This window comes from Rhinopithecus roxellana, chromosome 5 (assembly GCF_007565055.1).
Source record: "Rhinopithecus roxellana isolate Shanxi Qingling chromosome 5, ASM756505v1, whole genome shotgun sequence".
Classification (NCBI taxonomy): Eukaryota; Metazoa; Chordata; class Mammalia; order Primates; family Cercopithecidae; genus Rhinopithecus; species Rhinopithecus roxellana.
The window spans coordinates 151396663-151413974 of record NC_044553.1 but is presented as its reverse complement, the minus strand read 5'-3'; the positions used below and the strand labels follow the sequence as shown (position 1 = coordinate 151413974).

The 17312-nt window shown below is 49.4% G+C and overlaps 1 long non-coding RNA gene across 1 annotated transcript; it reads left to right on the top strand.

Annotated features, from left to right (window-relative positions):
* The first annotated feature begins 13409 nt into the window (after positions 1–13409).
* Positions 13410–15198, top strand: LOC104679046. Its single transcript, XR_750263.2, has 2 exons — positions 13410–13823; positions 14225–15198. It is a non-coding gene; the product is annotated as an uncharacterized LOC104679046 (long non-coding RNA).
* The last annotated feature ends 2114 nt before the right edge of the window (positions 15199–17312 follow it).

Below are 17312 nucleotides of genomic sequence, written 5' to 3'. Positions count from 1 at the left end.
AATGACGTCAGCGGTGCCGCCCCCTGCCCCTTTCCCCACCCCCTGGGGGGTCCAGTCCCCGCTCGCCCCACCTCTAACCTCACGCCTCGCTACCTCTGGCCTCCGCCGCTCGGAGCTGGTGGGTCTTGGCCGCGAAGCGGGTATCTGGTTTCTAAGAGGTGGCATGGGAGGCAGGGGGGCTGTGGCTCATTCTCCACCCCTCGACGGTTCCACCGATTTGCCGTGTGTCCCTGCGCAAGTCACTCCGATCTCTGGACCTTGCCTTCCTCCACGTGTACTGAGGTCCCTGGCAGCCCTAGCACCCCGTGCTATTTTCCCGAAGTGCCTCCTATTTTCCCGAAGCTCCCCCTGGTCTCACAGGCTGGAGGCACGCCCATGACTCATGGCTCCCTCCAATATCTAGGAGGCTCTAGAGGGACCTCTGATCCCCTGTCTGAGTGAGGCTTCTCTCTCTCTGGCAAGCCAGTTTTGTGCCTTCACACTTTGTTGTTGAATGTGTATTTATTTGAATAATGTTTAGTCATCATTACTTCCACCGGGCTGAGCACCTCACAATCTGGCACAGGGGAAACGCACTTGACAGGTAACTGTTGAATGTATCCATTGAAGGTTCAAGCCATGGGTGAGTGAATCCTGGGCTCTGCATGCACATGGGAACTGGGGGCTCACTTCCACCAGGAAGCGTAAGCCACTGTTGGACACCTTTTGTTGGATAGTGAGGGAGGAGTGGGGGCCAGTTCTTATTACATCCTCCGAAATTGGAGTCCTTGCAACACCTACTCGTTAGCCCTAGTGCAACCCCTTAGGGTTGCCATCTTGCCACTGGCAACCCATCTGAATTTGAGAACAGCTCTCACCTCTTCCTGAGCATTCTCAAAACCTGGATGTTTTATGTAAAAGGTCAATTTCCTGGTTGGCTTCCCTTATTTCTGGGGCCCTCGATGCTCCAGCCACATTGCTACTCTCACCCTCAGGGCCATGTTGGAAGCTCTTTGCCACCTGACCCCAGTGTCACAGGGAACCAGGGATCTGGGTGACGGTTTATCATTGGCTGGCATCGTCCAGAGTCCCTCCTTCCTGCCTACCCCTCTCCATCTGCTGCTGCTGCTGCTGTTTTCTACTAATACTTCCTGTCCCACACCTGTGCTCACACCTGTCCCTAAATAAGAACCTGGTGGGAGCTCAAAGAAGACTGAAATGGCCACATTCATGCATTTATGTATTCATTCAACGACCATTTGTTAAGCACCTACTATGTGCTTAGAACATCCTAGAACAGTACTCAATTGAGGGTACAGCATTAAACAGAACAGAAAGGAGCCCTACGTTCTAGATGGTGAAGACAGAGAATGAATAAGAAGTAACATCCATAATTTGTCGGCAGGGAAGGGGAGGGCTGTGCTGAGAGAGGGTGTGGTTGTACTTAAATAGGGTGAATCGGCTCATGCCTGTAATCCCAGCAGTTTGGGAGGCTGAGGCAAGCAGATCACCTGAGGTCAGGAGTTTGAGAACAGCCTGACCAACATGGTGAAACCCCGTCTCTACTAAAGATACAAAATTAGCCGGCCCTGGTGGCACATGCCTGTAATCCCAGTTACTTAGAAGGCTGAGGCAGGAGAATCGCTTGAACCCAAGAGGTGGAGGCTGAGTGCAGTGAGCTAAGATCACACCACTGCACTCCAGCCTGGGCAACAAGAGTGAAACTCTGTCTCAAACAAACAACAACAACAACAAAAAGGGGAAATAGAATGCTGGTTGCCAGGGGCTGAGGGGCAGGAGGAAACAGAGAGTTAGTGTTTCATGGGTACAGAGTTTGGGAAGATGAAAAAGTTCTGGAGATAGATAGTGGCGATGGCTGCACAGCAACATAACTGGACTTAATGCCACTGAACTGTGTCCCTAAAAATGGTTAAGATGGTAAATGTTAGGTTGGGGATATTTTACCACAATAAAAAAATCACTCTCAATATCTTGTGGGGATGTTGACTGCAGGAAGGTGGCTGGTTCTCGCCTGGAGGATGGAGAGCAGGGGACAGAGCTGGTGTCCTGGCCTCCCTGGAGGACAGAAGCTGTCCAACCAGCATCTCTGGGAGCACCACAGGCATTGGACCTGGTGAACAGGAGGGGAGAGGCACCAGAGCCCCTGCCAGAGCTTGGTCTTCTGGGATCCAGGGAGGATTCTCACAGACGTTCAGCTCCCCAGAATGCTCATTCCGAGAGAGGTCCCAAAAGTAGCCCTCTCTCTCCCCCATGGGGAGATGCAGGCTAAGAGCTGGCCAGGATCCCCTGGGGCCCCCCACAAGCCAGGCCTGAGTCTAACTCTAACAGTGCGGTCAGAGCCCTGCCCATGTCTCCTGGTGCTTTGAGGGCCCTGACCAATCTCCCACTGATGGGATCTACCCTTCTGTGTCCACACACAGGTTCTTTTTTTTTTTTTTTTTTTTGAGACAGAGTCTCGCTCTGTCATCTAGGCTGGAGTCCAATGGTGCGATCTCGGCTCACTGCAACCTAGAAACCCAGAAGGCTGCAGAAAGCTGCAAGTTCAGGGAGTTACCCCCAGCAGCAGCCCTTAGCCAGTGAAATCAGGCTTTTACTTGTACATACCCCTGGGTGGGATAATTCTGAGGATTTTTTGGTACCATTTCCCAGCAGTGATGTCTGGCTTGGTAGTGCACACTTTATTGACAGCGCACACTTTATTTAGACAGCCCACACTTTATTGACAGCACACATTTTATTGACAGCGCACACTTTATTTAGACAGCCCACACTTTATTGACAGCACACATTTTATTGACAGCACACACTTTATTTAGCCAGCACACACTTTATTGATAGCATGCACTTTATTGACAGCACACACTTTATTTAGACAGCACACACTTTATTGATAGCGTGCACTTTATTGACAGGGCACACTTTATGACAGCGCACTTTATTGACAGCGCACACTTTATTGACAGTGCACACTTTATTGACAGCGCACACTTTATTGACAGTGCACACTTTATTGACAGCATACACTTTGACAGCGCATACTTCATTGACAGAGCACCCTTTTTTTTAACAGCGTACACTTTATTGATAGTGCGTACTTTATTGACAGTGTGCACTTTATTGACAGCATGCACTTTATTGATAGTACACACTTCATTGGCTTCCTTTCCCTTCCCGACCCCTTCACCCTCCAGCCCCATTTTCCCTCCCTGGTCTTCTACCAGGGATTCCTTATCAGCCACGTGCACTCAAATCCTAGTCTCAGGGAACCCAAGCTAAGACACTGACCTGCACCGGCCCTCTGTCGGAGGTGTGGGTGGTCTGATTGTGTTCCTGTTCCTCCAGTGGTCCTTGGTACTGTGACCACATGGAACTCAGTGCGCTTCAAGCCTTGTCCCTTCTCTGTCCCTGGCTCTGGGGCTTGGTTGGTGTTAGTGTGGAGGGTGGCTCTTTAAACACCTGTCCTATCTAGGAGGTGTCTTGTCAGCTCCAGGTCGTTGCAATGCCTCCAACCAAGGTTGTGGCCCAAATGGTGAGGGTGGGCTGAGGCCAGAATGCACTTGGTTGGGAAACTGAACAGGGCCTTCCATGAACCAAGGTGCAGTGATAGAATGAAGGGGTGGGCAGAGCCCTGGGCTCTAGGGTCAGCCTGACACACAGCTTATCCTGGGGCTGCTGTCAACTCCCTGAGCGGCCCGTGCCAGCCACTTTCCCATGATTTCCCACGAGGAGGAGGATGATAGAATTGCTCACAAGTGTGTGAAGAGTAAAGCAGTCCATGCAGGTGAAAGGCTCACATACTTGTGATGCAGTCACTATCATTATCCTCACCTATAGATTAGGAGGTAGAGGGTCAGAGAGGTTATCTAAATTGCCTAACAGCACACAGTTAGCAAGTAGCAGAGGAAGGATTTAACCTCAGGCTGTGGGTCCCCAACACAGTAATGTGGATGTTTATTGGTTTTAGATAAATGTGGACGTTTATTACTTTTAGGTAGATGCTAATTTTGTCTGACAACAGGGGGAATTGAGTCTCAGGGACAGATAGTGTCTTGTCCCAAGTCACACAGAAAATCCAAATCAATAGCAGGGTTGGGTTGAGAGCTAAGCTCCCCTGGGTCCCAGCCTTGGTTTTCCTTCCCAGAAAAGGTTGCTTTCCCCGGAATGTCCCGTGTGATGGTGCTGTGGGGGGACGGGCTTCCCCCAGGCATTGCTCAGGGTTGCTCAGCTGCCTTGGAGATGAGCAGTCCAGGCCCTGCCACACTCTGGCCTCTCTGGACCTCTTTTTCTGCGGTTCTACCAAAGCTGTTTGGGGTCTGGGAAGGGGAGACATTCAACCAACATGTCTTGAGCACCTGTTGTGTTCCTGTCTCTGTTCCGGGTTCTTGAAATATGCTACTAAAGAGAAGAGGCAAGGCCCCTGCCTTGTTGGAGCCTATGTCCTAGGCTGAGACAGACATCAACAGCAAACCATAATAAATACGTGCAGTCTAGAGTGGGATAAAAGGTGGTGATGGCTGTAAAATACCAGAGTGGGAGGGTGTGGGCCTCACTAAGTAAGTGGCCAAGGTAGGCCTCATTAAGACAGCAACTTGAGTGAGGACTTGAAGGGGTCCAGGGAGCGAACATGTAGGTATACGGAGAAAGAACTTTCCAGGCAGAGTGAACAGCCAGTGCAAAGGCCCTGGGGCAGGAGCATGCCTGGCAAGCTTGAGAAAGAGCAAGAAGACCAAGGTGGCTGGGAGAGAGCGAGGCCAGGGTGGTAGGAGATGTGGCGGTGTGGGCTTGCATCGTGCAGGGCTTAGTGGGCTTTGGCAGGGTCTTTGACTTTTACTCTGAGAGGGGCGGGAGTCACTGGGAGAAGATGGGTGGGGAGAGCGTGAGGCATTGGGTCTGCAATGCATCCTATGGATGGGCCCTCCAATCCAGCAAGCTCCCAGCAGCCCTAGCACCCAACTCCATCCCAGGAGGCCTGAATCAGAGTCTAGGAGAGGAAAAGAGAAAGCCATTGCCACCACCGGCCCCTGGTAGCCAGAAGTGTCCCCTTTGGTAAGCTGCTCCCCTGGCTGAGGCTCAGGACTTCTCCATGTGAGTGGTTCCTGCCAGGGGGTCCTGCCTGTGCCCCAGGGAAAGTGGCAGCTGCTTATCTGATGTTGGGGCCCAGGCCATGGAACAGCAGAGTCAATACACCCTTGTCCCACTTACAAAATCATATTTTCCAAACACGCAGCTCCCCCAAGCCCCTTATCAGGCCTCCAGGTGGAAAAGTCCTGTTGCCTGGCAATGTTGCCTTATCTGCGAGGTCTGCATGGAGGCCAGAGCGAGGTGATTTCATTATATCCTCTCCCATCTGTCTCTGCAAACATCCCCGGGGGCTTCCAATTAAGGTTTTGCTTTTCTTCTTCAGCAGATGTTTGCTTTAATCTAATAAAACAGTTTGCAGGCCTCCTCAGTGGGTGTAGGAGGGCTTCGGTAGGCTTCCGCCCAGGAGGGTGTTGGGAAAGGTTGGGGGAGGATGCCAGGCACACCAAGCCCTGGACACCGAGGCTGGCTGGGGCACGAGGCACAGCAGGCTGGGAAGAAGGAGCGGGCCTGGCCCACACTGAGAGGCAAGATACATCTGCCTGTGCCCCGCCTCCTCTCCTTCCCAGGGCCATATTCCCCGGGGTCCAACGGCATGCTGATCCCTCTTGAACATGATGTCTTCTAGGGTGACACCGCGGGGTCAGGGCTTCTTCTTCCAAGGGGAGATCACCTGAGATGGGACTGCAGAAGCTCCACAAAGAAGGCGCTTCGGGGGAACTGCTTAGCGATGTGCAAACTTCAAACTCACATTAGGCAAACCAGAACATAGGAAGCTGCAGGTTGGGTCCAGGGTGGAAGATCGTGGGAGGCACTGGCATGGCCGCTTAGATAAGTCATTGTGGTGGAGAGGGAGGTCAAAGTAGAGGTGCTTCTAAGATGGGCCCAGTAGCTAAGTCTCTGAACAACAGAGGACCCCCTGCCCAGGCTCCAACCCCTCAACTTTGTGGGTTCCGAAATGGTTGACCTATAGGGCCTCCTAGGGAGGAACCTCCCAGTGACTTCAAGGTAGTTTTTGTCCCTAGAAGTCTTTGCTGGGTGGCAGAAGCAGCTAAGAATGGTGGGAATAGCTGCACTTTGGAGCCAGAGAAACCTGGGTTAAACCCTGGCTCTTCCTATACTCGTTGTGGGGCCTTGCAAACATTACATCACTTTTCTGAGCCTCTGCTTCCTCTTTTACAAAATGACCCAAATAATCCCTTGTGTGATTTCTATAAATTTCACTAAGAGGATTCGGTCTCACCAACATTTAACAGTGGCTACTATGTCAGGGCCGGCTCAGCGGTGTTGGCAACGGAAGAGGAAGTCCCAGCACAGTTCCTGGCCCTTGAGGGTGCTCAGCACCTGTGACTGTCCCCAGGTGGATGTCATAGCTCTTCCCTTCCCTCTCTCCCCCAGGCTCTGTCCTCAGCTGCAGCCTTGGGTTCACCTGGCTCCATTTGCAGCTGACTAAGTCAGCCATACCGTGCAAGCCTCAGCATCAGAAGCACTTGGCAGCACAGCTTCTGGGAGAGCCACTGTTTTCTCCTCAGGAAAATGGGGCTGTTGATATCAGTGCCCACCTCCTAGAGCTCTCGTGAGGCCTTGTGGAGTTATTGTGCATCAGGCGCATCACACAGGGTTTGGCTCAGATGAGTGTGTGGACTCAGTGGCAGCACCTGCCTGTTCTTCTTGTAGCTTTGGGATGTAGTTTTTCAGGTGGCCGAGGATCTCTAACGTTCAGGATGGTTGAGCTGCCCATGGCCGTGTCTAGTGTCCCCTGAAGGAGAGTCCGGAAAGGAGATGGGGGCCCCTGGTGAACTGAGGGGTGCTGCTCCTGCTCTCCACTGAGGAGCGAAGGGTGAGCTCATGACCTCAGCCCTCAGACCCTGCCCCTCCAGAGCCAGCCCAGTTGGCGGTCAGAGGCACAGACAGAAAGGTCTTTGGGGAGCTCTGGCCTGGAGAGAGGATGCACAGTGCACTCCCTAATGGTGGGGCCTGCAAGGCAGAGCTGAGTCCCCTTGTCTTCTGCCAAATGATGTTTCAGAATCAGTTGGCTAAGCAGCTTCCCCACTAAAGGACAGGCTGTTTCTCGGCCCTGCCCTCATCCCCATAGGTCAGAGACTAAGCAGTCTGGTTACCCATTTCTCCTCATGCATCCCTAACCTGCAAAGGGCCAGTAGAGAAGCCAGGACCAGATGGGCCCTAATCATGGACCTTCTCCTTACCTGGACCCAGTTCAGTCCAGGCACTGACCTGGTGTCTTCATCTTCATCCACCTGCCCAAGAAGACTTCTCTTCCTTCTGTGTCTGAATTCCATGATGAGGACTTCATCCCTGTGATCAAAGCTCAGCACCCCCACCCCAACTCACTCCCAACAGGAGGTGCCACATGTCAGGCATTCTTGGTCATTTTCTCTGCTGTATGGGGGGATCCATGCAGGTGGGGCAATGGCACCAAACCACTTTTATCTTCCAGAAAAACTAGAAATTTACACCCTCAGAATGATCCTCTCATATTTCTTTGGCTTTCTCTCTTGTTATCCCACTCTCATCCCCTCATCAGCAATGCAGCCTCAGCTGCACCAGTATAGGGGGGTCCCACCTCCCCTGTGGCATATGCATGTGCCATGCACGTTTCTGCTTCCATACCTTTCCACATGTGCCCTGGCCAGGAATGCCTTCTCCTCTTGCTCATTCATCTTCCCCAAACATTAAGGCTCAGCTCAATTCCACTGCATGCCTTCCACCTCAGATCACTGTCTGCTGAGATCTTGTAGCACTTACCATCCTCAACACCACTATTTGGCTCTTGCCAAATACTGTTTTTCTCTTTGTGTAGATTACCTTGTATGAATATCTTTTTTTTTTTTTTTTTTTTGAGACCCAGTCTGGCTCTGTCACCCAGGTTGGAGTGCAGTGGCATGATCTCAGCCCACTGCAACCTCCGCCTTCTGGGCTCAAGCAATCCTCCCACGTCAGCCTTCGGGGTAGCTGGGACTACAGGTGTGTACCACCACACCCAGCTTATTTTTGTATTTTTCCATAGAGGCAGGGTTTCCTCATGTTGCCCAGCCTGGTCACAAATTCCTAGGCTCAAGTAATCTGCCTGTCTTGGCCTCCCAAAGTGTTGGGATTACAGGCATGAACCACCGCGCCTGTCACTTATGCAGATCTTTTATCTGCCCAACTAGATTTCAAGCCTTTTTAGGGGAAGGACATTTCTTCAAACCATCCCAGACCCTACATCCATGGGAATATGACCTATTTTTTTTTTTTCATGGAGGTGAAAAATAGCTTAACCCAAATATGAGGACAATGGCATTTTTCACAAGGTAGGAGACTGGTTGGGAGGTGTTTGATGGGGATGACGGGGGGTCCTTTCTGGATCTCCTGCCTGTGTTTCACCCTGTGAATAGTACTCACATTGGCTCTTCATGTAAAGATGAGTAGGTCAAGCGATGCTCAAGTAGGTCAAGCGATGGAGCAAGTGGGTTTGCTCCAGTGTGGGCGGAATGCAGTGCTCAAGTTTCGCAGGCTGCTGTCCGTGGTCCTGAACTAACACCTTCTGCGAAGGAAAGCTGGGTACTGGTTTGGTGACTCTTATCTAACAACTCCCAGGGGTTATAGTTTTAACATCTCACTTTTTTTTTTCTAGCTGTTTAAACTTTTGAAAATTTCAGATAGCGACAGATTAATTAGAATCATGGCTTTGTTTCTCAAAAATGTATGGAGCTTTATCATGTTTCCAATAGTCAGACATTTTTCACCTCTGAGAAACTGGAGGTGGAGTCATGTGTCTCCTCCATCATGTCCCTCACAATATTTTTATGATTTTAAGACCCAGTTTGCTCCATGAAGGAGTGCATTCCCACCTTTTTACATCATTTTGTAAACATCGTATTAGCTTTACCTCTTGCTGACTGGGTGAACTTGGACAGGCCAATTCACCTATATCGGCCTCAATTTTCTCTTTTTAAAATTATGGCAGTGACTAGGCACAGTGACTCATGCCTGTAATTCCAGCACTTTGGGAGGCTAACACAGAGGATCCCTTGAGCCCAGGAGCTCAAGACCAGCCTGGGCAACATAGTGAGATTCCCATCTCTACAAAAAATAGAAAAAAAATAGCTAGGCATGATGGCACATGCCTGTGGCCCCAGCTACTCAGGGGGCTGAAGGAGGAGGATCAATTAATCCCAGGAAGTGGAGGCTGCAGTGAGCTGTGATCTCACCACTGCACTCTAGCCTGGGTGACAGAACGAGACTCTATCTCAAAAAAAAAAAAAGTAAAATGGTGGGAGTGATGGTGCAGAAGATTTGGACTTGATTACCTCAGAGATCCCTTTATTTGCTGAAATGGTGGCTCCTGATTCAATGCCCCTGTCTCCCACATCTCCGTGGACGTTTCCTCCCAAGCTCTTTAAAATAAACAAGAAAATCTAGGTCATTCCCTGCATCAAGCTCAAAGGCAGTTTCTCAGGGATGGCCTTACTTCAATTGCTAGTCATAAGGGGAGGGCTTCTGCCTGTGAGACCCGCTCCCATCACAGAAGGGCATCCAAAAACACCTGTTCCTCATCTCTCATGTAGCAGTGACCTTACCCATATCCTGGCTTTCCTGGTGGAAGTCACATGATAAAAAGCACTTGGTCCCAAATGTAAGCAGTGGGGTGGTGTCTACACATTCTGGAGTAGGTCTGTGCCTGAACAGGAGGTTTTGAGGACAGCAAAGGCTACTGAATTGGCCTCAGAACCAGGGAGCCTTCCCAGCATGGAGGATCTCAGAGGCCTCCAGCTGCTGTCATATCCCTGATGAAGGGGCTTAGAAGAATCCACAGCCTCCCTCTCCTATCAGTCCCCTTGGCTCCCAGCTCCAGGATAAGTGGTTCAGGGCCAGTGGGTAGATAAATCCCTAGCTTAAGCCTGGACCTCCCTGGGTGTTGCAGCTACCTCATCCTGAGATCCCAGTGAGAGATCTTCCTCCTGAGGCATTGAGTGCTAATAAATAATAAATGCCACAGTAGGCACAGAACAATGATACTGAGAGGCCAGAGAATTTTTACAAAAGTGGGGAGCCGAGCCTCAAGTGCATTTGTCCCAGAATCACAGGGCCGGAAAGGTCCTCAGGAGGTGACCTTGTGTCCCTCATAGCCTTGCTGATAGCAGAAAGGAAGAACAAAAGATGCATACAACAAACTCCGGATGCGGGGTGGGGGCGGGTGTGGTGGCTCACACCTGTAATCCCAGCATTTTGGGAGGCTGAGGTGGGCAGATCACTTGAGGAGCTCGAGACCAGCCTGGCCAACATGGTGAAACTCCCTCTCTACTAAAAATACAAAAATTAGTCGGGTGTCGTTGTGCATGCCTGTAGTTCTCCAGCTACTTGGGAGGCTGAGGCGGGAGAATCTCTTGAACCTGGGAGGTGGAGGTTGCAGTGAACTGAGATTGCACCACTGCACTCCAGCCTGGGCAACAGAGCAAGACTCTGTCTCAAACAAACAAACAAAACAACAAACACACACTCCAGGACCTCCAAGCCCAACCTCACCTCCTAACTAAGAAAGAAAACCTAGTCCTGGGAAAGGGGCGTGGGGACGCAAGTGCTTCTCTGAGCAGAGCTCACTGTGCAACCTTGAGTATAGTTCTTAAACATTTTGGGCCTCAGTTTTCTCATCTGCCAGTTAGAACTGTGTGCAGAGGAGCAAGTGTTTGGGATGTCCTTCTGCAATAAGAGTGGGCCCCACAAGCAGAAGTCCCCCATTACTGACTTGGGAGAATACTCAGTCTAGTTCAATGACCATTTAGTATTTCACTCATTCATGTATTCATTCAACAACTAATTATTTGAGCACTCACTAGGTGCCAGGCCCAGTGTCTGGTGTTGGAGATGCAGTGACAAACAACACAGGCAGGGCCCCTCTTCTCACAGAGCTTGCTCTCTAGTGCCTGGGGAAACTTCAGAGAGCTCTGAGGCAGTTGGTGAGACTGCTTCAGAGGAAGGCAGGGTCTCTCTTGGCCAGGGCCTTGGAGGAAGCAGAAAGGAGGAAGATGAAAAGGATGGTAATGATGATATGGAGGGTTGATTGATTGAATGAATGAATGAATGAAAAGTTTTGGCTTCTTCATGTGGTGTAAGGAAGAGAGGGGGGTGGTTAATGTGTTGATATCACTAATCCAGGCCAAAACACTCAGATTTTAAAAGTGACCAAAATATGTCAGCAATATTAATTTAAAAGTCTTAAAATGTGCATGCCCTCGAACCCAGACATTCATCAAGGATGCAAATATGAGTATATAAAGATGTTCAGACTGGGTGTGGTGGCTCACACCTGTAATCCTAGCACTTTGGGAGGTGCTAGGGAGGCCGAGGCGGGTGGATTGCTTGAGCTCAGGAGTTCAAGACCAGCCTGGACAACATGGCAAAACCCTGTCTCTACTAAAAATGAAAAAAAAAAAAAAATTAGCCAGTGTGGTGGCACACACCTGTGGTCTCAGCTACTTGGGAGGCTGAGGCATGAGAATCACTTGAATCCAGGAGGTAGAGGTTACAGTGAGCCGAGATCATAGCACTGCATTCCAGCCTGGGGTGACAGACACTCTGTCTCCAAAATAATAAAATACAATGAAAAATAAAATAAAAGTTCCTTATGGCAATGTTTATGAAAGCCCCCAAATGGAAAACATCCAGCTATCCATTCTACTGGGGATCAACTAATTCACACACACAATGGAGTATTATACAACCATTTGGACTGATGCTCTAGAAATATAGCAACATGGCCAGACGCAATGGCTCATGCCTGTAATCTGAGCACTTTGGGAGGCCAAGGCGGGTAGATCTCCTGAGGTCTGGAATTCGAGACCAGCCTAGCTAACATGGTGAAATGCTGTCTGTACTAAAAATACAAAAATTAGCCAGGGGTGGTGGCGGGCACCTGTAATCCCAGCTACTTGGGAGGCTGAGACGGGAGAATCACTTGAACCCAGGAGACAGAGGTTGCAGTGAGCCGAGATCACACCACTACACTCCAGCTTGGGTGACAGTGAGACTTCACCTCAAAAAACAAAAAGAAATGTAACAACACGGTAAAATATTCATGATACATAAATGGAGAAGACATGTATGGTACAACTTCCTATGTACATGAAAAATGTCTGAAGACACACATCATATTAACGATAGTTGTTTAAGGTGGTAGGTTCATGGGTGTTAAAAAATTTTTCTTTATGTCTACTGGTATTTTCTTTTCTATTTTAATTTTTAAAAAATTTTTTTAGAGATGATGTCTCTCCATGTTGCCCAGGTTGGTCTCAAACTCCTCGGCTCAAGCAATCCTCCTTCCTTGACCTCCCAAAGTGCTAGGGTTACAGGTGTGAGCCACCATGCCCAGTCCCAGTGGTCTTTTCTTTTTCTTCTTTCTTTCTTTCTTTCTTTCTTTCTTTCTTTCTTTCTTTCTTTCTTTCTTTCTTTCTTTCTTTCTTTCTTTCTTTCTTTCTTTCTTTCTTCTTTCTTCTTTCTTCTTTCTCCTTCCTTCCTTCCTTCCTTCCTTCCTTCCTTCCTTCCTTCTTTTTTTTGATAGAGTTTTACTCTTATTGCCCAAGCTGGAGTGCAATGGTGTGATCTCAGCTCACTGCAACCTCAGCCTCCCAGATTCAAGTGATTCTCCTGCTTCAGCCTCCCGAGTAGCTGGGATTACAGTTGCATGCCACCACACCCAGTTAATTATTTGTATTTTTAGTATAAACGGGTTTTCACCATGTTAGCCAGGCTGGTCTCGAACTCCTAACCTCAGGTGATCCACCCACCTTGGCCTCCCAAAGTGCTAGGATTACAGGCATGTGCCCCCACACCAGGCAGAACTCTCATACACTGCTGGTGGGAACGTGAAATGCTACAATCACTTTGGAAAGCAATTTGTCAGTTTCTTTAAAAATGAAACATATACCTCCTAAATGACTCAGCCATTCCACTCCTAGGTACTTACCCAAGAGAAATAAAAGTGTTTGGATACTTGTACATGAATATTCATGGAAGCTTTATTTGTAATACCCCCAAAATGGAAACAACCCAAATATCTATCAATGGATAAATGAATAAACAAGTTGTGGTATATCCACATAATGGGATACTACTTTGCAATAAAAATAAATGAACTATTGATATATGCAATGACATGGATGCATCTCAAAATAGAAGCCAGACAAAAAGAATACATTCTGGATAATTCCATTTATATAACATTCTAGGACATGCAAATGAATCTGCAGTGGCTGAAAGCAGGTTTATGGTTGCCTGGGGATGGAGAGGGAGGAACGAGGAGAGAGGAAGCAATTGCAAAGGCGCAAGAGGAAGTTTTGGGAGGTGAGGGGTGTGTGCTCACTGTTTTGATTGTGGTGATGGCTTCACAGGTGTATACATATGTCAAAACTTGCCACATTGCACCCTTTAAACGTGCACAAATGTATGCCAATAAAGCTGTTTTTAAAACAGAGACTGCCACGAGAACAGAGGCAAAACAATCAATGCCTCCCAGTTTCAAGCTGCTTTGGTCATCATGGGAGAGCATCGCTGTCCTCATCTCACGCACACAGAACCTGGAACCCAAAGGGGTTAAGTGCTAGTCTGGACAGAGCCCATGGCCAGATTCTTTCTTCTCTGGATCCAGTGCTTTCTTTGCAAAGCATTGGGTGTGCTTCCAGGAGCCTCCCAGAACCTATCAGCATGCCCTGAGCTGAGGGACAGGGTGTCCCTGCCACCTGAAGGTATATTCTCCCCTTCAGTTCACACTCCTCCCCCAGTCGTGGTCCCTCAGCCTGTGTTTGCAGCCAGGAGGCTAGCTTTATTTGCAGAGAGGCTGTGGTTGCAGCATCTCCCCAGGGAAGTAATAAAGAGTGAGAATGAGATAAGGGACAGAGGCAATTATCTAACAACCTGCTGTCTATGGCAGAGAAGGACTCAGGCCAAGCTGGGGATTCCTGCCCCATCCCATGTCCTTGAGATACTGGCAGGGCCATCCTGCCCAGAAGAGTTCTCCTGGGCAGAGGGTCACAGTGGGGGTTAGAGGGGAAGGAGATGGTAGGAGGTGGGGGTGGGTGGGGTGGGGGTGCCAGGCTGGGCCCTAGAAACACTTGGTTTCTGTCCATGTGTTCCTCCCAAGCTCCAGGGCACCCCACGGCATCTGGAGTCAGAGCTGGCGTGGGATCCTGGAAGAGCTGAATGAATGCAGGCTTTGCGTGTGGACAGACCTGGGTATGCATCCTGGCGCATACATATGTCAAAATAGTGGGGTCTCAGTGACCACCCCGGTGAATTGGGGGTAACAACTGGTCCCTGCGCCATGTGACCATGCCTGTAAGGTTCAGTCAACCCCACTTGCCCTCCCCTTGCTTGTTCTTCTAGTTTATGTTCTCCTTAGACTCTGCAAACCAGAGAAGGGACGAACTGAGGCAGGAGGCCTTGAGCCTTGAGAATGGATGGGAGAAGGAGAATGTGGAGAAATGGGGCAACCGTGTTTGCTGGGCACTTCCTGTAGCCCAGTGCTGGACAGAGCACTTTACACGCTCTGTCCCCTTTAATCCCCACAACAGCCCCATGAAGTATTCACTGTCCTCCCAGCTTCCCCAAGAAGAACATTGAGGCCTCCCAAGAGCAAGTCATTCATCCAAGGTCACAGAAAGTAGACAGGCAAAGATAGGCCTTGAACCCAGGCGGCCTGACTTCCAAGTCCCTGTCTTGCAGCTGAAATTCCCCACCAGTTTTCTGGTCTTTGCATTTCTGAGTCCTGTCCCTACTAGTTGGGATGCTTTCCCCAGCAGGGATGCAAGTTCGGATTCTCTCTGCAACTCCTTGTTACTCAAGCCACCCCATGATTCCTCACGTGTGCAGAGCGCTCTACAGTTTACAAAGAACTCTTTCATTACTACGTGTACCATGGGTGGTTCCGAATCCCTTGAAACAAGAAAGGACTGTTATTATCCCCGTGTCTACCATGAAGATGGTACAGATCCCTTCCTAGAGAGAAACAGACATTGATGTGCATTGGACCATTTTATCTGTACAAAAAGTAAACATTATTAGGCCCAGTTTATAGACGTTAAAACTGAGGCCTGGAGGAATTAAACAGCTTGCCTAAGTTCACGAAGCTAGGGAGTGGTTGAGACAGTATTTCCTCCCAGATTTGATTGTCCCCAAAGCCCAGGCTCTTCACCACTTAATCCTCTGCAAGAAGTAATCACTGTCTGCCTTCCCCAGCCTCTCCCTAAAGAAGGCTCTGAGGTTCTTTATCTGAAGACTCAGTCCTGCCATTTCCTGAGTCGATCAGACAATATTCATGCATTTGTTCACGTGTTCAACAAACAGGAATGAGGACTTGCTGTGTACCAACAGCCAGACACTTGGTGTCTGTTAGCCACAGGCCCTGCTCTTGAAGGATTCACTGGAGGACAGAGATGAATGAGGTGGTTCATCTTGGGATACAAAGTGCAGAGACCACACAGGCACCTTGGTTCATTCTGTGCAGAGAAAAGCTATCTATTTTGAGTCTCAATATTTAGCAGTTTCCATAGACACCAGATCATAACTAATTAGGCCAAAGCAAGTGTTTATTTCAATCTTTGATGTCATCTACTTCTAACGTTTTATCCAGTTACATTTATTTCAATCATTCATTCAACACTAACTGAGCGCCTACAAGGCCTTGTACTTGAATGAAAAAATTAATAGTAATAATCATAACAATAACCAAAAAGATTTACTCACATTGATTGATAATTTCTTTTTTTCTTTTTCTTTTTTTTTTTTTTTTTTTGAGATGGAGTCTTGCTCTGTCACCCAGGCTGGAGTGCAGTGGCACAATCTCTGCTCACTGCAACCTCTGCCTCCCGGGTTCAAGTGATTCTCCTGCCTCAGCCTCCCAAGCAGCTGGGACTACAGGTGCACACCACCACACCCAGCTAATTTTTGTATTTTTAGTAGAGATGGGGTTTCGCCATGTTGGGCAGGCTGGTCTCAAACTCGTGACCTCAAGTGATCTGCCTACCTCAGCCTCCCAAACTGCTGGGATTACAGGCGTAAGCCACTACATCCAGCCCGATGATTGAGAATTTCTTATGTGCCAGGCACTATTCTGAGTGCTGCACAGGTATTAATTCATTTACTGCGCAACGGCCCTTTGAGGGAGGCACCGTTATTATCTCCTGTACAGGACGAGGAAACTGAGGTGGAGAAAGGTTAAAGATTTTGCCCACTCAGAAATACTATTGGAGAGATATCTGTCACCATCTGATTTCTGGTGATCCAAATGCAGCTGAATCTGAGAGTTAAGACTTCCCTCCCCAGGTCCCAAGCCCCATGTTCCTCTTGCTGGTCTCTGATTCTAGTATCAATCTTTTATATCCTTGTGCTTTTTATATAAGGCTACCATGAAAATAAGCACACGCCCACCGGCCCAGGCCCACAAGCTGGCTCCACGACAAGGCCTACCTAGACTAAATGCTCGGAATTGGGGGTTGGGGAGCATTTCCAGCAACCCTGACACACCCAATGGCCTCAGGACAGGAGGTCTCTGAGAAACGTTGTGGGGGAACATGTGACTTCCCTTCCCCTCCAGCCTCTTCCCACACCTCAACACATCCGAGTCCTCATACATGACCAAGTAGAAGTCAGGCCCTGATTCTGGTGAGAAGGTCGCAGGGATTTGAGCCAGACAGAGTGCAATGAAAGCCCACTTCTTATCCAGAGGTCCTGGGAGTTAGGGAACAAGCTGGAGGGTCCTCAGTGCTGAAATCCAGGGGGTCTGTACTCATTTGTTACAGTGTCACTAGAGCCCTGGGGACAGGGTTGCCTTCCCTTCCCCTCCCTGCTGTCCTCCAAGGCCAGCTCCCAGGGAGGCCTTGCTGCCCCTCCAGCCCTCGCGGACCTCTCAGAGCTTGTGGCCATCAGATCATTGACCCTGAAGGCACCCTACCAATTACCTTGATGAGAAAACCAAGACCAGCCGGAAGGCGAGTGGAATTTGGACTAGAGTCCAGAGCCCGCGACTCCTGTGCCCTGGTCCTTACTCCCTGCTTCCTTCCAGTACCCTAGGAGTGGTTTGCACCTGCCAGAAATGCAGCCCAGTCATACGGTTGCCCCCTTCCTGTGTGTCCTTCCTCCTCACCTGCTCAGGAAGTCAGAGCAGGAGTGCACAGGTCTTCCTGTGGGTGTTTCCACCCAGAAAGCTGCCTTTGGGTTTATTCCAGAAACATGAGATC